Source organism: Aquarana catesbeiana, linkage group LG07 (assembly GCF_042186555.1).
Source record: "Aquarana catesbeiana isolate 2022-GZ linkage group LG07, ASM4218655v1, whole genome shotgun sequence".
Taxonomy (NCBI): domain Eukaryota; kingdom Metazoa; phylum Chordata; class Amphibia; order Anura; family Ranidae; genus Aquarana; species Aquarana catesbeiana.
In genome coordinates this window covers 42,461,975-42,482,756 of record NC_133330.1, presented here as the reverse complement: position 1 = coordinate 42,482,756, position 20,782 = coordinate 42,461,975, and positions in this window count along the sequence as shown.

The window sequence follows — 20,782 nt, the reverse complement described above, 5'->3', positions numbered from 1 at the left end:
TTGAAATTTTCCACATTTTGTCATGTTACAACCAAACATTTAAATGTATTTTATTGGGATTGTATGTAATAGATCAACACAAAAGGGCACATAATTGTGAAGTGGATGGAAAATGGTAAATGGTTTTCAAAATTGTTTACAAATAATTATGTGAAAAGTGTGGGGTACATTTGTATTCAACCCCCCCGAGTCAATACTTTGTAGAACCACCTTTTGCTGCAATTACAGCTACAAGTCTTTTTGGGGATTTCTCTATCAGCTTTGCACATCTAGAGAGTGACATTTTTTCCCATTCTTCTTTCCAAAATAGCTCAAGCTCTGTCAGATTGGATGGAGAGCGTCTGTGAACAGCAATTTTCAAGTCTTGCCACAGATTCTCAATTAAATTTAAGTGTGGACTTTGACTGGACCATTCTAATAGGGCGTACACACGGTCGGACTTTGTTCGGACATTCCGACAACAAAATCCTAGGGTTTTTTCGGACGGATGTTGGCTCAAACTTGTCTTGCATACACACGGTCACACAAAGTTGTCGGAAAATCCGATCGTTCTGAACGCGGTGACGTAAAACACGTACGTCGGGACTATAAACAGGGCAGTGGCCAATAGCCTTCATCTCTTTATTTATTCTGAGCATGCGTGGCACTTTGTCAGTCTGATCTGTGTACACACGATCGGAATTTCCGACAACGGATTTTGTTGTCGGAAAATTTTATCTCCTGCTCTCCAACTTTGTGTGTTGGAAAATCCGATGGAAAATGTCCGATGGAGCCTATACACGGTCGGAATTTCCGACAACACGCTCCGATCGGACACTTTCCATCGGAAAATCCAACCGTGTGCACGGGGCATAACACATGAATATGCTTTGATCAAAACCATTCCATTGTAGCTCTGGCTGTATGTTTAGGGTCGCTGTCCTGCTGGAAGGTGAACCTCCGCCCCAGTCTCAAGTCTTTTACAGACTCTAACAGATTTTCTTCTAAGTTTGCTCTGTATTTGCATCCATCTATCTTCCCATCAACTCTGACCAGCTTCCCTGTCCCTGCTGAAGAAAAGCATTCCCTCAACATGATCCTGCCACCACCATGTTTTATGGTGGGGATGGTGTGTTCAGGGTGATGTGCAGTGTTAGTTTTTCACCACACATACCGTTTTGCTTTTAGGCCAAAAAGTTCAATTTTGGTCTCATCTGACCGGAGCACCTTCTTCCACATGTTTGCTGTGTCCCCCACATGGCTTCTCGCAAACTGCAAATGGGACCTCTTATGACTTTCTTTCAACAATGGCTTCCTTCTTGCCACTCTTCCATAAAGGCCAGATTTGTGGAGTGATGCTGTGTGTTCACTAAGGTTTTCTAACAAACCTCTGAGGGCTTCACAGAACAGCTGTATTTATACTGAGATTAAATTACACACAGGTGGACTCTATTTACCAATTAGGGGACTTCTGAAGGCAATTGGCTCCATTAGATTTTAGTTAGGGATATCAGAGTAAAGGGGGTTGAATACAAATGCACGCCACACTTTTAAGATATGCATTTGTATAAAAAAAATAAATAAAAACTATTTATAATTTTCTTTCCACTTTTTAATTATGTGCCATTTTGTGTTGGTCTATCACAAAAAATATCCCAATAAAATACAATTCCGTTTTTGGTTGTAACATGACAAAATGTGGAAAATGTCAAGGGGTATGAATAATTTTTCAAGGCACTGTATATTCCATCCCTAATGCCCCGTACACACGGTCGGACTTTGTTCGGACATTCCGACAACAAAATCCTAGGATTTTTTCCGACGGATGTTGCCTCAAACTTGTCTTGCATACACACGGTCACACAAAGTTGTTGGAAAATCCGATCGTTCTGAACGCGGTGACGTAAAACACGTACATCGGGACTATAAACGGGGCAGTGGCCAATAGCTTTCATCTCTTTATTTATTCTGAGCATGCGTGGCACTTTGTCCGTCGGATTTGTGTACACACGATCGGAATTTCCGACAACGGATTTTCTTGTTGGAAAATTTTATATCCTGCTCTCAAACTTTGTGTGTCGGAAAATCCGATGGAAAATGTGTGATGGAGCCCACACACGGTCAGAATTTCCGACAACAAGGTCCTATCACATCGGAAAATCCGACCGTGTGTACAGGGCATTAGAGTAGACAAATCCCACCAGGTTTTGGTTGAAGTCCGAGATTCTGATATGGCAATAGTTCCCTTTTGCCATAGAGAAATAGGGAAGATACGAACGAAGAAAGGGAAGAAGAAACAAGGAAGTAGAAATAAATCTTTTTTTCAAATGCAAAAAGCATAAATATTTGAATTTGATTTGGTAATTGCATTTGTAATCCCTGTACAAACTGTACAACAAAGCTAAGATAGGGAGAGGCAGAAGCAACACAATTAGCCAACCTGGTGTGTTGCAGTGCATGGGGCCATGCTCTTAGGAAAAAAGCGCAGATTGACAATGAGATGACTTCATGAGCTCCTATATATGTACTAATGTAAGTATTTAGCTGTTTGCGTGAAGTTTAGCTTGAAATCCCAACTCCAGGAATTAAAAAAAATCCTCCCCCTCCTGCACTGCAAGGGTTATTTGCATGTTATGTATAGGGGAGTACAGAAAAGGCTGTTTCACTTACCTTGCACCCCATTCCAACCAGCTCCAGTGCTCTCCTCCTCTGCCAGAAGATCCGATTTGTGGCCAGAGCCTTTGCACCATCATCATACATCATCATGTACAAGACAGGGATATTTACGCTGTATAGCATGTTTAGGAGACTGGAGTGTGAACAGAGCTGGAGGGACCCTGCTGGATTGAGGAAAAGTAGTAAAGTAGTAGTAAAATATATATTTACTCCTTAAAGTGCTTATAGGTGGGAAATTCAACATTTGGTTGAGTGGTGTACAGAAAATGAATAATACTAAATACTGCAAAAACGAAAGAAATAATAGTGGATTATAGGAGATCAAGAAAGATCAACCATTGCCTGGTGTATATAGGTGGGAAGGGTAGACACTATTAACTTTTTGGGAGTGCATATTACAAGGTAGTTGTCATGGTCTCAAAAAACTTTTTTCCCAGTGACTGTTTTTCCTTCTGAGACTGAAGCAGGCTGAATTGCCCTTAGGGCTTCTGGTCAATTTCTATCATTGTACCATTGACAGTATTCTTCTCCACTGCACTGTAGTGTGGTATGCCGGCTGCAGGGCAGAGGATGAGAAGTGCCGGTCTCATTTGGTAAAAGCAGCACAGCGGATCATAGGTACGGAGTCACCAAATCTGGACACAGCATATGCCAACCGATTTTCCCTAGGGCTGTATTGTCCATAACCCCACCAGGTACAGTGTTTTAGGAGTTTTATGTGGAATTTCAATTTTTTTAAATAACATTTTATATTTTGTTATATTTAACCAGTAATGTGGGCATGTGCTAAGAGTATGATGTATGTGTGGTTTTGTTGAGAAGTGTTTTATTGCTGTTGTAAAGAGTATCCTGACAAATGTTGTTGTATGTATACAATGACAATAAAGTATCTTATCTTATCGTACTGATCCCAAGCCAGGCTGTGTGCATCTATTGACACACACAGCCCGGCTCAGGCCCGTACCCCTCACTCCCTACTTAAATGATGTAATTGACAACAGCAGGGCAGCAAGGAGCCAATGCTGTCTGGCACACCGCTGGATTGAAAGAGGAGCCAGTTATTATTGGGGGGGGGGTGCACCAAAACTTAATTGGAGGGAAGCGACATCCCCCTCCCCCGTCCCCTTACACAGCACACAGGAAGAGAGCTGAGGCTGCTAATCAGCTGGAGCTTCCTCACCTGTCACCTTTTTTCCCTTGGTGTCAGGAAAACTTGATTCATGCTGATAGCAGAGGAATGAAGCAGCAGACAGAAATGATGGTGCTCATCATTGAGACAAGTACACACTATAGAGGAATATGCTTTGTTCATTTTTCATCTTTGAGGTTTACAACCACTTTAAGGAACATGATGATCTCACTGGGTTGTTGATAAACAAAAGCAATGTGGTTTCAGTGCATTATTTCAGGAAAAATGGAGCATGTAACTCACTTCTCTTTCTCTCTAGTAATAGCCATGGTGCTTGGTGATTAGATGAGTGCTGTCATATTGGGACGGGAAGACAGTCTTCAGCTCAGTATAAGCTCCAACTAAACAGGGAGGGAGAAGAGGAAATGTGAGGATGTGCTGCTTGGGGCCTGGGCACTAAAGAAAACCCATTGCTTAGCCCTGCGTGGCAAAGTACGAGTTGCCCTCTGAAGACTGAATCCCGAAACGCGTCAACGCGTGACCACGCGACCTACTAGCTAGGTTGAGCTGATTCTGTACAAGTCAAAGCTGTTATTTTTATTTCTACTATGTAAGCGCAATTGCTTAAGGGGGGAATCCCTGTGGGTGTGTTATAAATAAACTGTTTTACACTATGGAGAGCCTCCCCTTCTATTTTTTTCTACATGTTAATACATGATCTTGACTGAGGAGGACTGAGGGAATCTGGAGGTGGAGGAGCTGATCCTTGAGAGAAAATTTGCTGACAGGCTTGTCTTTGTCTTACCTCTTTTAAGCTCACATCCATTTTTCACGTGGTGATGTGGTGATAGTCTAGTTTCTGCACTCCAGAAGAAATATATTCTCGAATTATGATCACTGTCCCCTTCATGCAATGAACTATTTATGTTACCTTTGAGTCTATGCAGCTGACATAATCAGTGTGTTTTACACTGCTCTGTGTTTTTTATGAACTATCTATTTGGGACTGTGGGTTCTCATACATAGCATTGGACTTTTTATATATATACCTATAGATATATTTTTCATATGTTTTATGAACATCTACCTCATGTCTACTCTCACCTCCTTGTGAGTTTATATATTACACTGTTAAAGCTTAGTATTAGCGCTGTTAATACTTCCTTCTTATAAGAGAGTATATTTTGCTGTATTATTGTTTTTTTGTTTTTATAACAGCAGCTTTTAATTAGTTTAATTGGACTTTTTCCATCTTGGTTTATTCCATGAGCGCTTGGACCTGAGTTGCTTGACAACTCTGGTATTTGTGTTGTTCAAAGTACGAGTTTGCTTTAAATAATGTATTCATTGCAATTAAAATAAAGTGGTATTTACTGTACTGTCTATAGGATAATGTAAGTGAGAGGACAAAAAAAGGGCATCAAAGTTTTATATATATTTTTGTATTTTGGACATTTGGGATGTTCATTACATTCAAAAAACTGAGTGGAAATAACTAGAGAAGAAAAGAAAATATTAAAATAAGATCCATTCATGTACATTTAACTGCTTCTCAACATACATCACATTCCGCATTTTATAGATCTTTCCAGACCAAAGGTTTCATTTGGAAATAAAACTGCTTTTCCTCAAAAATTTTCCAACAAGTGATTTACCTTCACCAAGGTTTTGAAATATGCACGTCGACAAATACCATAGCTTATTTTTCTTGGGCATGTTTTTTTTTTAAGCATTGCATCCAGTCTTTGAATGTATTTTTTTTATTAAATCTTTCATTGTATCTTTTTAAGTCAAAAATGGCATTTGTTTAACATTGCATGTATTTAACTTGGTATTTATTTTCAGTTTTATCATCTGAATGGGATATGAAATACATCTGAAAACAGTATCATTAGTAGTAATCAGCATGGGTTTACGAAAGGTCGTTCTTGTCAAACCAACCTGTTAACATTCTACGAGGAAGTGAGCTGCCATCTGGACAAAGGTAGGATGCTAGATGTGGTATATCTGGATTTTGCAAAAGCATTTGATACAGTCCCCCACAAACGCTTAATCTACAAACTGAGGTCTGTAGGCATGGATCATAGGGTTTGTTCTAGGATAGAAAACTGGCTACAGGGGCACGCCCAAAATAGACATGTGCAGAACGAAAAAATTTGTTTCGGTCTGTTTCGATTCATCATTTACATAAATTTGTTTAGTTAAATTCGTTTCATTCGTTTAATTCGTTTTCGGAATTTGTTTTCGGAATTCGTTTTCGAATCGATTCAAATTTTTCACACCCTAATTTGGATCCATTCGAAAAGTTTTCGAATCAATTTTGAATAGTTTGCGAATTCTAATAGTTCTCTAATTCAAATTTCTGAAAAACAAAAGTTTGTCCGAATTTCAATTCAGGCCGAAACGAACCGCACATGTCTAGTCCAAAAGGTGGTGTTAAATAATGTGTACTCAGAGTGATTAGTGGGGTACCCCAAGGCTCTGTCCTGGGACCAATTCTGTTTAATTTATTTATAAATTATATAGAGGATGGGATAAATAGCTCAATCTCAGTGTTTCCTGATGACACAAAAATAAGTAAGGCAATAGCATCACAGCAGGATATAGAAACCTTACAAGAGGACCTGAATAAATGAATCGAGTGGGCAACTATATGGCAAATGAGGTTTAACATTGAAAAATGTAAGGTAATGCACTTGGGGGTTAAAAATATAAACGCAGTTACTCACTAGGGGGAAAACCCCTAGGGAATTCCGGGATGGAGAAGGATCTGGGGGTCCTAGTTCTGTAGAAGACAGACTGAGCAATAGCATGCCATTCCAAGCTGTAGCAAGCAAAGCCAGCAGAATATTAGCATGCATTAAAAAGGGGATTTACTCCAGAGATAAAACAATAATCCTGACACTTTATAAAACTCTGGTGTATTCCGTCCAGTTCTGGTCACCAATCCTCAGAAAGGATGTGCTGGAGCTAGAAAAAGTCCAGAGAAGGGCAACAAAATTAATAAGGGGGATGGAGGACCTCAATTACGAGGAGAAACTACAAAGCACTGAATTTATTCTCCCTGGAGAAGAGACGGTTGAGAGAAGATATGATAGTGATATACAAATATCTCAATGGTGATCCCAAAGTAAGTATGAACCTTTTCAGTGCCAAGGAGTGTAACAGGACACAGGGCCACACGATGAGCCTGGAAGAGAAGCAGTTTAACCTTAAGCCGCAAAGGGGGTTTTACTCTGTCAGGGCGGTAAGGATGTGGAACTCTCTTCCATAATCTGTAGTATCAGCAGGAAGTATTGATAGTTTTAAAAGACTCTTGGACGTGCATCTTAGCAAACACAATATACAGGGATATGGGAAATGATTATCTACACAAACACACACACTAACACCAGTTGAACTGGATGGATTGGTGTCTTTATTCAACCTTGCCAACTATGTAACTATGTAACCATGCAACCAAATGTTTGTTGGCAGTTGACTATTATAATTAATTTATGACCAAAAGTGTGCTACACCCCTCCAGCCTATTGAGTTCAGGTGTTTCCAGTGAAGAGTATTGTTAAAGCTACAGCATAGAAACATATAGTAGATGGGCAACACAGTGGCTAATTGAATAGCACCCCCGCCTACCTGCACTAGGGTCGTCGGTTCAAATCCCAACCAACGCACTACCTGCTTGGAGTTTGCATTTTCTCCTTGTGTCTGCGTGGGTTTCCTCCACACTCCAAAGACATGATGGTAGGTAAATTGGCCCTAGTATGTGTATGTATGAATGTGAGTTAGGGACCTTAGATTGTGAGCTCCTTGAGGGTTACAATATATGTAAAGCACTGAGTAAATTGACGGCACTTTATAAGTACCTGTAATAAGATAAATAAATAATATGGTAGACACTTATGCTCTTGTAGCAATAGTTTGATGAAGGCACTTTTGTGCTTTAGCATGCCTGTACCCCGTGTACAAAGTCAGCTTCATAAAGACATAGTTGGGTGAGAACTTGAGTATCTTGATCTCAACCCTACTGAACACCTTTGTAATGAATTGAAGTGCCAATTGAGAGCCAAGTCTTCTCATCCACCATCAGTACATGAGCTCACAAATCTTTTATGACTGCATGGGCATACATTCCAACAGGCACACTCCGAAATCTTCTGGAAAGCCTTCCCAGAAGAGTGGAGACTGTAAGGCCGCGTACACACGGGCGGCCTTTTCGACCGGACTTGTCCGACAGACTTTCCAGCGGACTTTTGATGGACTTTTGACGGACTTTTGACTGACTTTTTAACGAACGGACTTGCCTACACACGATCACACCAAAGTCCGACGGATTCATACATGATGACGTACACCGGACTAAAATAAGGAAGTTGATAGCCAGTAGCTAATAGCTGCCCTAGCGTCGGTTTTTGTCCGTCGGACTAGCATACAGACGAGCGAATTTCTGGGTCCGGTGGAGTTACGACGTAAAGATTTGAAGCATGTTCCAAATCTAAAGTCCGTCAGATTTGCGACTGGAAAAGTCCGCTGAAGGTCCGGTGAAGCCCACACACGATCGGATTGTCCGCCGGATTTGGTCTGTCAGCTTCCGTCGGACAAGTCCGGTCGAAAAGTCTGACCGTGTGTGCGCTGCATTAGAGTGTGTGTGTGGGCCAACTCTATATTAATGTCCATAGTTTTGAAATGGGATGTCGTGTAAATATGATGGTTAGGTGTACACAATCCTTTGCTTACATAGTGTACTTCACCTTGGCAAAAGGTTTAAAAATATTTTAATTCAATGTTATATTTTTAAGACAATTTTTTTCTTTTATTGATTTTAGCTGGATAATTATTTTTCAATCATTTTTAATTTTTTTTTTTTTTTAATTGTTATGAGTTTCAAAAATGTCAGCCATTTTGTCCAGCAAAAAATATGGGTTAATAGCATTAGCTGAATACGTGTTTATACCCTTGTGGCCAACAATCAATTTCTTCACCTTGATGTGAAAAGAAAAAAAAGCTGCAAAGGGGCTATTTATCTACATAGAAATGATTGCTCACACAGCTTGGCGGATTCCTAATCACATGTAAATTATACAAAATAGAACTAGTTTATGCAGCTATAGAGGACCTCCCCCAGAACAGCAATTATATAAAAAGTCGATCTAAATAACACGCCGGGTAATGAACTTGTTATGATAACCAGTTGACAACGAACCTTATAATGCATCTGTTAAGTGGGAATATCAGGTAAAATCATTGTAAGCAACATCTTCTCAATTTCCTTATAATGGGGCAAATTACACACTAAAAATGGTAACAGACGCGACAGATACACAAACTGTGTGCATGATTAAATATCCAGGATGGCGCAGTGTGTTTCTAGGTAATTAAAAATGACAAATAATTGACTTGTTGTAAAGTAGGGATTATTAAAAAGCTTACTGAAGAAAAGGGAAAAAAATCAATGTGACATGAGTAAATCCTACAGAACAAATATCACTTTTTATCTCGAAGATACAAGATGTTTGATCGACTGGGAAATGTATCATTTGAAAGTTATTGTTGATTATTTTTCCAATGTGGGGTTTTGCAGTTTCTGTTTGAACTGTTCATAGTTGCTTTAAACAGTATGCCATGAGCAACGGCAAGAATGCCAAGGTAAAGTCATTTTAATTGGGCAGCGGGAGCCCACCATAAAAGTGGCTAGGCATGATCAGAGAACCTGAATGATTTGGGCTTTGATTATTTATTTCCCAAATGGAACTCCAGGCAAACAGAGAAAGGCATGGTTAATTTATACACACTATATTGTCAAAAGTATTGGGATGCCTGCCTTTACACACACGTGAACTTTAATGGCATCCCAGTCTTAGTCCGTAGGGTTCAATATTGAGTTGGCCCACCCTTATTCATCCCAAAGTTGTTCTATAGGGTTGAGGTCAGGACTCTGTGCAGGCCAGTCAAGTTTTTCCACCCCAAACTCCAGGGCCGTCTTTAATATTAACTGAACCCTGGGCAAACATTTTCTTGGGCCCCCTCTTTAATGCAACTTCGTTATCCACATGCTTTGAGACATACAATAAATAGCAGCTAGACTCAAAATCAGTTTACTGAATCAGATCAGGCAGCAAATGCAATTGGTTGCCAGAGGCTACAGTGTATCATTACCGCTCACTGACTGGCTGCTACAGGTTACAGCACACATTATGACTTCTGCTTGTTGATTCATTGCTAGAGGTTACTGGACACTATACCATTCACTAATTGGTTGCTAGAGGTTACTGCACATTATTACTGCTCACTAATTGGTTTCTAGAGGTTACTATATATCCTTACTGCTCAATGATTGGTTGCAAGAAGTTAGTGCACAGCATTACTGCTTACTGATTGGTTGCTAAAGATTACAGTACATCATCTCCTCACTGTCTGCACACCATGGACTAGGGAAGTGAGGGGACCCATGAGGGGACCCATCAATAGACAGAAAACTCCTAGGAATCATAGGACTCCTGGGATCAGTGGCAATGCTGGGGAGGGGGGGTGATCAGTGGAAATACTGAGGGTTTGATGGGATCAGTGGTAGTGGTGGGGGGATAGGATTAGTTAGGAGGCAGTACACTGTAACAAATTCTGAGTCATGTAGAGCAGTGGTCATCAACCCTGTCCTTAGGGCTCACTAACAGGCCAGGTTTTATGTATTACTTTGGGGAGATGCAGACTAGAATACTGAAATCACTGAGCAGCAAATTATATCACCTGTTATGCCGCGTACACACAGTCGGACTTTTCGTCTACAAAAGTCCGATGGACTAAAGCTGGCTGACAATCCAATCATGTGTGGGCTTCCCCGGACTTTCAGCGGACTTTCAGCGGACTTTTCCAGCCGCAAATCTGACGGACTTTAGATTTGAAACACGCTTCAAATCTTTACGTCGTAACTACGCCGGACCCAGAAATCCGCTCGCCTGTGTGCTAGTCCGACGGACAAAAACCCACGCTAGGGCAGCTATTGGCTACTGGATATCAACTTCCTTATTTTAGTCCGGTGTACGTCATCACGTACAAATCCGTCTGACTTTTGTGTGATCGTATGTAGGCAAGTCCGTTCGTAAGAAAGTCTGCCGCAAGTCCGCCGCAAGTCCGCCAAAAGTCCGCCAAAAGTCCGTCAAAAGTCTGTCGGACAGGCTGTCGGACTTTTGTAGCCGAAAAGTCCAACCGTGTGTACGCGGCATAAGTGGGCCCTGTGGACAGGGTTGATGACCACTGATCTAGAGCAAAGCTGGAAATCTTTGACAAGTGTATAGTAGGGGATTCTACCAATGTAATGAGGAATTTACAATGACCACCAATGTGAGGGGGGATTTACACTGACCATCAATGTGAGGGGGAATTTGCAGTGACCACCATGTAACGAGGGATTTTATGCCACCCACTAATAGAAAAGAGGGATTTCTACACTGGCACCAATGTAATAGGAGCATTTACACCAACCACTAGTGTAAGGGGGAATATACAATGACCTCCATGTAAGGGGGAATTTACACTGACAACCATTGTCAAGGAGATTTGTTCTGACCACAATGTAAGGTGACACTTCTACGTTGACCACCAATGTAAAGAGGAATTTACACTGACCACCAGTGTAAGGGCATTTCTGCACTTACCACCAATGTAAAAGGGAAATGTACACTGATCACCAATCTTATGAAGAATTTACACTGACAACCAATGTAATGGGGAATTTTACATCAATGGACAATAAAGGGGGATTTCTACACTGGCCACCAATGTAAAGGGGATTTAAAATCACCATCAATTTAAAGGGGGCTTCTACATGGACCATCAATGTAAGGGATGATTCGAAACTGACCACAAATGAAAGTATGATTTTTTTTTAACGATTACCAATATAAAGAGGAGTTTCTACACTGACCACCAATGTAATGGGGGATTTACACTGACCACTAATGTGATAGGAGCATTCACAGTAACCACCAATGTAAGGAGGGGTTTACACTGACCACCAATGTAAGGGGGACCCTCACACTGGCCACTAGTGTGAATGAAAGGATTATACACCTCATTGTTACAATTACAATGTATTGAGAAGATTTACACTGACCACCAATGTAACTGAGACATTTAGCCTGCGCTCACATTTGTGTGTGTAAGGAATACATGGAAAATCGCTTTCCTGACACCACAGAAATGTACTGCCCTTTAGCAGATACACAGCAGTGCCATTAATTGTTAATGACACCCTAATGCATCGGCTGAGATATGCGTATTTACCTGCACCAAAATTCAGGGTGCTGTGGCATTATGTTTTTTTGAAGAAGGGTTCCACCTCAAATTTGCTTACCTTTGCAGAACAGGCTAATGTTAGGCTTAATGACCACAGTTGAAGGCAGCATGCCCCTTTACCTCCCCAATAGGCAGCATTCAGCAGAAGTGATGGTGGATATGACCTCAGGGGGGGCATGATATACATATGAATTGACATATCAATGCCATGGCCTGTGACTATTTACATATAAATGCTGCTGCTATTTACTTATCAATGCAGGTTATTGACATGTAAACACAGGGTCTGCAGGTGAGTCATCTGTACATGGCATAAGAGCAGAGCAGGGCAGCATTAGTAACAGAACTTCACACTGAGATATCGAGACACAGCACGGGACTAAAACTTCAAGGGATAAAGGAATTGCTTCGGAGTGGCAAAGAATGTCTCATGACAACTTCATGTCTACTGAAATAGTACTTTATAGGCCTCCTCCCTCCCCCATGGTGGATTTTTTGTGAGTAAATACTTACCCACAGACCCACAATTGAGATCTTCACTGTTTGGTGCTGTACAGCATGGGTGCCCAACCAGTGGCCTACAGAGCCCTCTGATGTTGCCCGTGACCTCCAGCTCTGAGATGGTGGGTTGGCAAGCCTAGATCACGGTTTGCCGACCCACTATCCCAAAGCATCTGTGTTGTGAATGTAGCCGGCGGTAGAGGAAGCAAGTTACCTGGCTGCTTCAAAACTGATCCGCAGGTGCAGCGAAGTGCACCTGCAGGTTACCTGCACTGAGCCATAGACTTCTGTTATTCTGAACTGATGGTTCTGACAAAGCACGCTAGTGAAACGCGTCACCTGCTTCCCTCTGCCTGTACACCATTGAGAAGAGACAAAAAAGAGAAAAGGCACCTCTGGGTGTAGACTTAAAACAGTTTAATCATAAAATAGTAGCGGTCAAACTCACATTTATGAAGTCATCAAAAGGCATGTACATGTGAGCAGTCCATAAAAGCAACATCCATCATAGGGAATACATCAGGTCAGTCTATACTCCTAATCGCTGGCTGGAGGCTCTGCCCGTGTGTGGAGAGGGGCACCGCTGAGATGTGAAGCCGGCCGCAGCGGTGATAAGACCCAAAAGCGAGGCTAGGAGCGCAGGAGGAAAGAACAACAACAACTGGCGAGGAGGAGTGACGTCACTGGTAGAGCGACGCGTTGCGGGGTGTACGAGCTGCGATGACGTGACAGCCGCGTCCCTTCATCAGAGCTTTTAGAACCTAAAACTACCTGTGGAAAAAAATATAAATATAAATTCCCAATACACATAAATATATATAACACATGTGCATTATTACAACATGGATGAAAAACGTGAATTGATAAACCTTTGTCATGTAAAAAACTCTTTACAATGTTTATCAATAAATATTACAATAAATTGGAAGACTTTGTTGCACAAAATGAGCAAAAAATACTTTGCTGAAACCCATTCTGTAACTGGAAGTGAAATAAAATAAATAAGTCTGTTGTGTGTATATTAATGCCCTGTACACACGGTCGGACTTTCCGACGGAATATGTGCGATTGGACCTTGTTGTCGGAAATTCCGACCGTGTGTGGGCTCCATCGGACTTTTTCCATCGGAATTTCCGACACACAAAGTTTGAGAGCAGGCTACAAAATCCGTTTGCGTAAATTCTGACCGTGTGTGGACAATTACGACGCACAAAGTGCCACGCATGCTCAGAATAAATTAAGAGACGAAAGCTATTGACTACTGCCCCGTTTATAGTCCCGACGTACGTGTTTTACGTCACCGCGTTTAGAACAATCAGATTTTCCAACAACTTTGTGTGACCGTGTGTATGCAAAACAAGTTTGAGCCAAAATCCGTCGGAAAAAATCCAAGGATTTTGTTGTCGGAATGTCCGATCAATGTCCGATCGTGTGTACAGGGCATAACACTATCCAATCTGGTCTGCAAAAAGAGATTCCCAATATTTGCAGTAACCAATGGTTACCAATACTGAACAAATGTACTTACAAGCAAAGAAAAAATTCCACTTCTCTGATAATAGACTACCCCAGAAGAATGGCGGCACATCCGGAAGTAAAATCAAAAGAATTTATTGAAAGTCCATAAAATCAAGTGAATATGACAAGCATCAATCCAAAAAAGGTGCTCAGTTGACGTGTTTTACACAGACGCGCTTACTCATCACTGGAGTATCCCGAAATGTGCATGTTTATTTGTAGCAAAAAGTCCATTGAAGAGACCAATCGGAGCCCAGAATCACAAAACCCCACCTTTGTGCTCCCCTTTCCTTGGATAAACTTATTAGAGATAATACAACCTCCTATCAAAATTTAATAACGCTCATTCCAACATATGAAGTTCCAATCCACAAATCCTCCTTTCAAAAATCTTAGTAAAGAAAAAAAAAATAGAATCCTGGGATACAATATGCAAAACCCTTCATTGAATGATTTAAACAACTTAAATTTTTACATAAAATAGTACTGTACTCAGCACCAGTAGGACAGGACAAACTCCCTCTATTGTCCATAGCATTTCATCACTTCTGGACGTCTTCAGGAAGAGTTTTCCATGAAAAGTAATGACAGCACATGCGTGCGCAACAGATGCAGAGCCGAGATGGGATAGTTTTGAAGAAAAGGTTGTACGGGGCTGGGCAGGACTGCACAGTGAAGATCTTAGGTGCAGGGCTGCAGATTGTATTTACCCACATAAAATTAAAAAAGATGGAGCGCTAGAAGCGCAGCTAGTGCGATATGGAAATAGTTCCAAATTCCAGGTGGGCCAGTAAGCAAAGTTCATTTACTGCTGAGACCAGACCAGGGTTTAGGGGTTCTGGTCTGTATCAGTGTTTACAGCCAGCTGGAGAGAGCAGAAGCGACTCTGTGGATATGGGTGAGAGAGAGAGAGAGAGAGAGGAGCTGCCCCACTCTAAGTGCAGTATGTCAGTAAAAATTCAATGTTTAATAAAAGTAAGATCAACTCATATTTTGGTGAAATATAATGTGCATGGCATAAGTAGCTTGGACTCCTGTAGTCCAGCTGGGCAGCGGTGGTGGTCAGCAGTTCCCGGCTGCTCTGGTGGTTCATCAGGCATATATACTGTATGCCTAAAGAAGGAGCATGCATGCTTGCATGCATGCTTCGAAAGCAAGCTGGACCACGCCTCCCGTCCATCACCACTGACAGGCTTGTTTCATTTCAGCCTCTGAGCCTCGGGAACCACTGGAGTCGCCGGGAACTGCTGACCACCACCGCTGCCCAACTGGACTACAGGAGCCCAAGCTACTTATGCCATGTACATTATATCTCGCCAAAATGTGAGTTGATCTTATTTTTTTAAACATTGAATTTTAATTGACATACTGCACTCAGAGTGGCGCCGCTCCTCTCTCTCTCTTTTACCCACATAAAACCAACTATTAGGGTAAGGGCATCCATGAAGGGTTATGACAGCCTAAGTTCCAATATAGGTTATAATGAGTATAAGTACCATCATCCCAAAGATCATAATTAAAGGGGATGAGAGGATCCTTCATCCTCTCATCCCCTTTAATTATGGCATCCATAAAGGGTAACTTTACTAGTGAAGTTGTCCTTTACTGTTGGGTAATCAAATTTAGAAAAATGTAATCAGTACATCAGCAGAATATTTTGTGCATTATAGAGTGTAATCTTGTGGCAGGGTCTGGTCTTTAGGTAACATTTCAAATCTGATTCATGTTTCAGGGGGCAGAGTTGAGACTCTACAAAAAAAAAAAGTTTTGCACAAAACAAAGAGCCTCATGCTGCAAAATAATAAAAAATACGTATATGGGGCACAATGATGAAATTGATTACCACGTCCATGAAAATGAAAGCCCTCCATGAGTGGAGCCTTGGCTGCTAGTCTGATGACAACCAGGTCATATGGCTGCATGTGTGCGTGGGGTTTATTGGCCTATGTATAATTATATTGTGTCTGAGGTTATCTTACTAACCTGTTGCCACAAACAAAACAATTGCTCTCCCAGGCTCCATGTTTTCTCTTATTGCCTAAATGTTCTTTTCCTGTGTTTTTGTGGGGTTTTTTTTATGTTGACTGTTAAACCTTGGCCAGTGCTAGAATGTATGTGTAAAATTATTAGAACAATTAGAAAGTCTTGTATGCAAAAATGTTAATAATCAAATTGAGTTGTTAGAACTGTGTATGCTTACCCATGAAACATTTAGGTGGCACCACACCTGTACACTTACAATAATGCTGGTAATACACCATTTAACATTTTTTACTGCAACACATGGTAACACATGATATATTTACATTTTGGTGTGTTGTTATTTATTATGAATGGCACCCTAATGCACAAATACAGTAAAAATAAACACATCTACTCTATGGAGCACCAAAACACAGATGTAAATACTTGTCCAGGTGAGTTTTTTAATGTGTTAAGAGTCTAATAAAACTCGATAGGCTGCCTTAAAGCAACATGCCTTGGTCCATTAAATTGTATGTGTTACAGTATGTGTGGTAACTACAACACTAGAATGGTTCTTTTTCAGGCAGGGTGGTAGGCCTTATAAAATTTGGTAATATGTGGTTATATGTGCCCACAGGCTTGCTTATGGGGGGCATTAGCTGGCACATTCAAGGTTAACATGAGGGTTTGCTGGCTTTGTTCATTTATTCTGTAAATTGTGTTCTTGACCATATACACTGTATGTATCTGTAGGGACCCCGCCCTATGCTCTTGTGTCCCTAACTAAATTAAGTGTGTTATTGCTAGCCGGTAACCAGCCTGAGCTGCTGTTTACTTTTTTCTGGGCTCTAAAGGTCTTCTCTAAGCTCAGTGGATCAATTGCTTCTACCTGTTACTGTGAAGGAAGCTCCAGTTCTCAAAGTGGGAAGGACAATCACAGACTTACAATTATGTATCTGACTCAACCAATCCCAGTGTTCCTTAATCAGAGGTATAGTTTGGGGAACGTTTCCAGAGTCTTCTCTTTGGCTCTGCCTGTGCAAGGTGTGTACTTAGACTGTCTTTTTACTTGGACCTTGCCTAAGCTTGTGGCCTGTGCTAGGGGGCCAGGGACTTTTCTACTGAAGTGGATATCTGGAGGAGGCTTTGGCTGGAAAAGGATTTTCTTGCTGAACAATGATGCAGAGGATCTAGGCAGAAGCCACCATCTGGACAACGTAAGAAGGATTCCTTGCCCATAGATCATGGTATCTTTGACTACTGTAAACGAGTCAAGAATCAGACGTAGTAGAAAGAGATCCACTGAAACTAAAGAAGGACTTTGACTTTTACTGCTTGGACAGAGTCATTTTGTAGACTGGCATGGGGCTTTAAATATTAAGAGTGTTTACTGGTGTTACTACTACTTTCAAAATATGTATGTTATTCTGTGCTCATTTTGGGTATCCTATAGCCCTAAACCCTCTTTCCTAGTTTTGTGTTCAGCTGATAGGTGAAGGTAAAAAAAGACTAAAGTGACTGCCTCTCATTTGGAAGTCATTTTCTGGCCCACCATACACCAAAAACTAGACCCTGAGATTGAAATGTTAGGCTACTTAGGGGGTCATTTAACACCAACCCAAGAGGAAGAGTGCTATGTATTATAGATTACAAGTTATCTTTATAAAATTATTATTCTTGTTCATTTGTTGTGTATTGTATGCCTGTTGTGATAGGGTTCATTAAAGCACAGCTCCAGGTTGGTTAATCACCCTTGTATCAGTGCGCTTCTCTACTGATCACCACTGGACTCAAAAAAATTGCCCCAGATTACCTTTGTACAAAATCATTTCTCCACTGATCACTACTGTACTAAAAGCTTCCTCTACTGATTACCACTGTCACAGATCACTTCTTCACTGATCACCAATAGAACAGATTGTTTTTTCATTTATCATCTCTCCACTGATTACTTCTATATGGGTTTAAATTCTTCATTAATCTATTCCATGGATCGCTTTTGCATTGATCTCATCCAGAAAGGTCCACTTCTCCGCTGATTACCACTGTGCCCGACCGCCTAATCACTGACCACTGCTGTATCAGATTAACTTTTTTATTGGTCAGCACTGTACTGAATTACTTCTCCACTGATCACCATTGTACTAGCACCTCTCTCCAATGATCACCATTGTAGCAGTTCACCTTTCCATTAAGCACCATTGTACACACTTGTATACACTTCTTCCCTAATCACCACTGTAGCAGCACACGTATCCACTGACTGCCACTGCTCTGATCACCACTGCATCTGCATACTTCTATAATGATAACTGCTATATATTAGATCACCCTCCAATGACCACTGTTATAACATATCACTTCTACATTGACTACCACTGTACACTATTACTTCTTCATTGATCACCAGTGTACCTGATAATTTTTCAATTGATCACCACTGTACCTTATCAATACTTCATTGACTGTCGCCAGTGTATCACACTTCTTTACTGACTGCCATTTTAATATCACACCACATTCCCCATTATGTGCATTGCGTTATACATTACATCACTCCTGATCTCCGTGCATTGTATTGTACATTCATAAAACTAGCACTTGTTTATTCAGGAATTTTTTTTATGAATTTTTTTTCATATTTAGTATTTTTTATTCCTATTAAAAAAAAGGCATTTTACATGATAGCATACATAACAGAAATAATAGTAACAAAACATCAAAACAAAAAACACATATATAAAGGAATAGCTTTTAAATCACGTCTTTCTAATAAAATAGGAGATGTGTGTTATTAGGGTATTCAAAAAGTTACTCCACCTCGGTCATGGACTTAAAAGACAGGACCCCAAACAGGGATCATAATGTACAACAACGCTGGGGAAATCCCTCATGGGTCAGAACATTGCCAAATATTTTTTTCCCCTTAAATAAAGAGAAATAAATACATAAATTCCATCAACTACTTGTAATAGGATTCCCATCAATGAGAGTCCTCCCCTCTCCTGAGTAGATACATTTGTTCCATGAAGACCAAGTTTCTATGTATATCTCACGTATCTGCCGGGTTGTCCAAACCAAATCTTTCATCCGGTTCAACTCCTCCACCTTTCTGAACCACATTCCCACTGTGGGAGGCTGAGTCTGTTTCCAGGTAAGGGGAATAGAAGATTTGGTCGCATTCAGAAGATGGCGAAGAATAGACTTCTTATAAGTTTTGGCTGGGATTTTGGACTCTTCAGAGAGAGCTCTTCAGGGATCTCATAATCAATAAACTTTTGCGCAATCTTCCGGACCTCTTTCCAGAAACCCTCTATTTTAGGGCAAGACCAAAAAATATGTAGTAACGTCCCATATTCTTCCTGACAGCGCCAACTTCAGTCAGAGGTGTTCGGAAAACATCTCTGAAGAAAGGACGGGGTCCAATACCACCAAGAGAAAACCTTAAAGTTTGTTTCCTGCACTTTCGTGCAAATTGAAGATTTTAATATAAAATATATTATGTTGGAGCGTTGTCTTTCCAAAAAGGTTTTACCCAGGTCTAGTTTCCATGTCACGTACCAGGCTGAAGGCTGAGGTGACGAGAGGGCTCCCCTTGCGGCTGAGTGCAGAGTACCCCTGGAGTTGGAGACAGGGGGTGCTATGCCCAGAGATGCACGGGTTGCCTGCCGGTGAAGCTGTCTGATGGTTCCAGGAGTGGACACCCAGGAGCAGAGAAGGTGGTCACAGCTAATGAGTCCCTGGAGGTACTGGCGGATCTTAACAGGTGGAAAATCAGAGATGTCGTCAGAAGCCAGGCCAGGGGTCAAACACAGGAAGTCAGTCAGAAGCAGAGGCAGGAGGTGTAGTTGTGATCAAGCTGGGGTCAAACAGAGGAAGTCAATCTGGAACAGACAAGAGCAGGTCCGTGAAACAAGTCGGGTTCAGAGCCAGGAGAGAAGCCAGAGCAGGTCAGGGTAAGCCGGGTCGGTAACAGGTAATCAAGCAAGAAACACAGGAACACAGGATACAGAGCTGACGATAATCCAGCGATTTATGAGAGAAATTGGAGTCCTTAAATAGGCCAGCAAAAGACTGGTAATCAGCACATTTTTGCGTCACTGTCAGGGAAGAAACCGGAGAAGAACTGGCAGATATGCCAACATCCATTATGGATGGATCCGCGCATGCGCATTAGCAATTGGCGCGTAATGTGCATTCGCTGTTAAGCGCCAATTCCTAATGCACATGCGTGGATTCGCGCGGCCATAATGGATATTGGCATATCTGCCAGTTCTTCTCCAGTTTCATTCCTGACATTCCATTTTTGCAAAAAGGGTGACTGATGGTTCTCAGGGGCGTAACCAGCAAAGCGTACATCTTCGAAAGGATACGGGAGAGTGGACCTCGCTCAGTGCAGTATTCTTCAAATGGAAGCAAGCATCTAACAAAAATACCAGGGGCGGGTAAAGTATGTAAAAAATTTCTTAATTGTGCAGCTCACCAAAAATCTAAGTGGTAGGGGCCGAAACTAAAAGTCAAATCCTGCAATGTAGACCATGGTATTTATTTTTAACAAAAAAGCACACTACTAAAATGCTGGTATTATTTAATTGTATGAGTAACTCCAAGCTCTGGGTGACTCGATTACACGGTGTTGCAGCAACACCAGTCTCCACAATATTGTACTACAGTATTTATTTTAGTAACCTAGTCATAAGGAAAGTATGGAGGTTGCCATGGCTG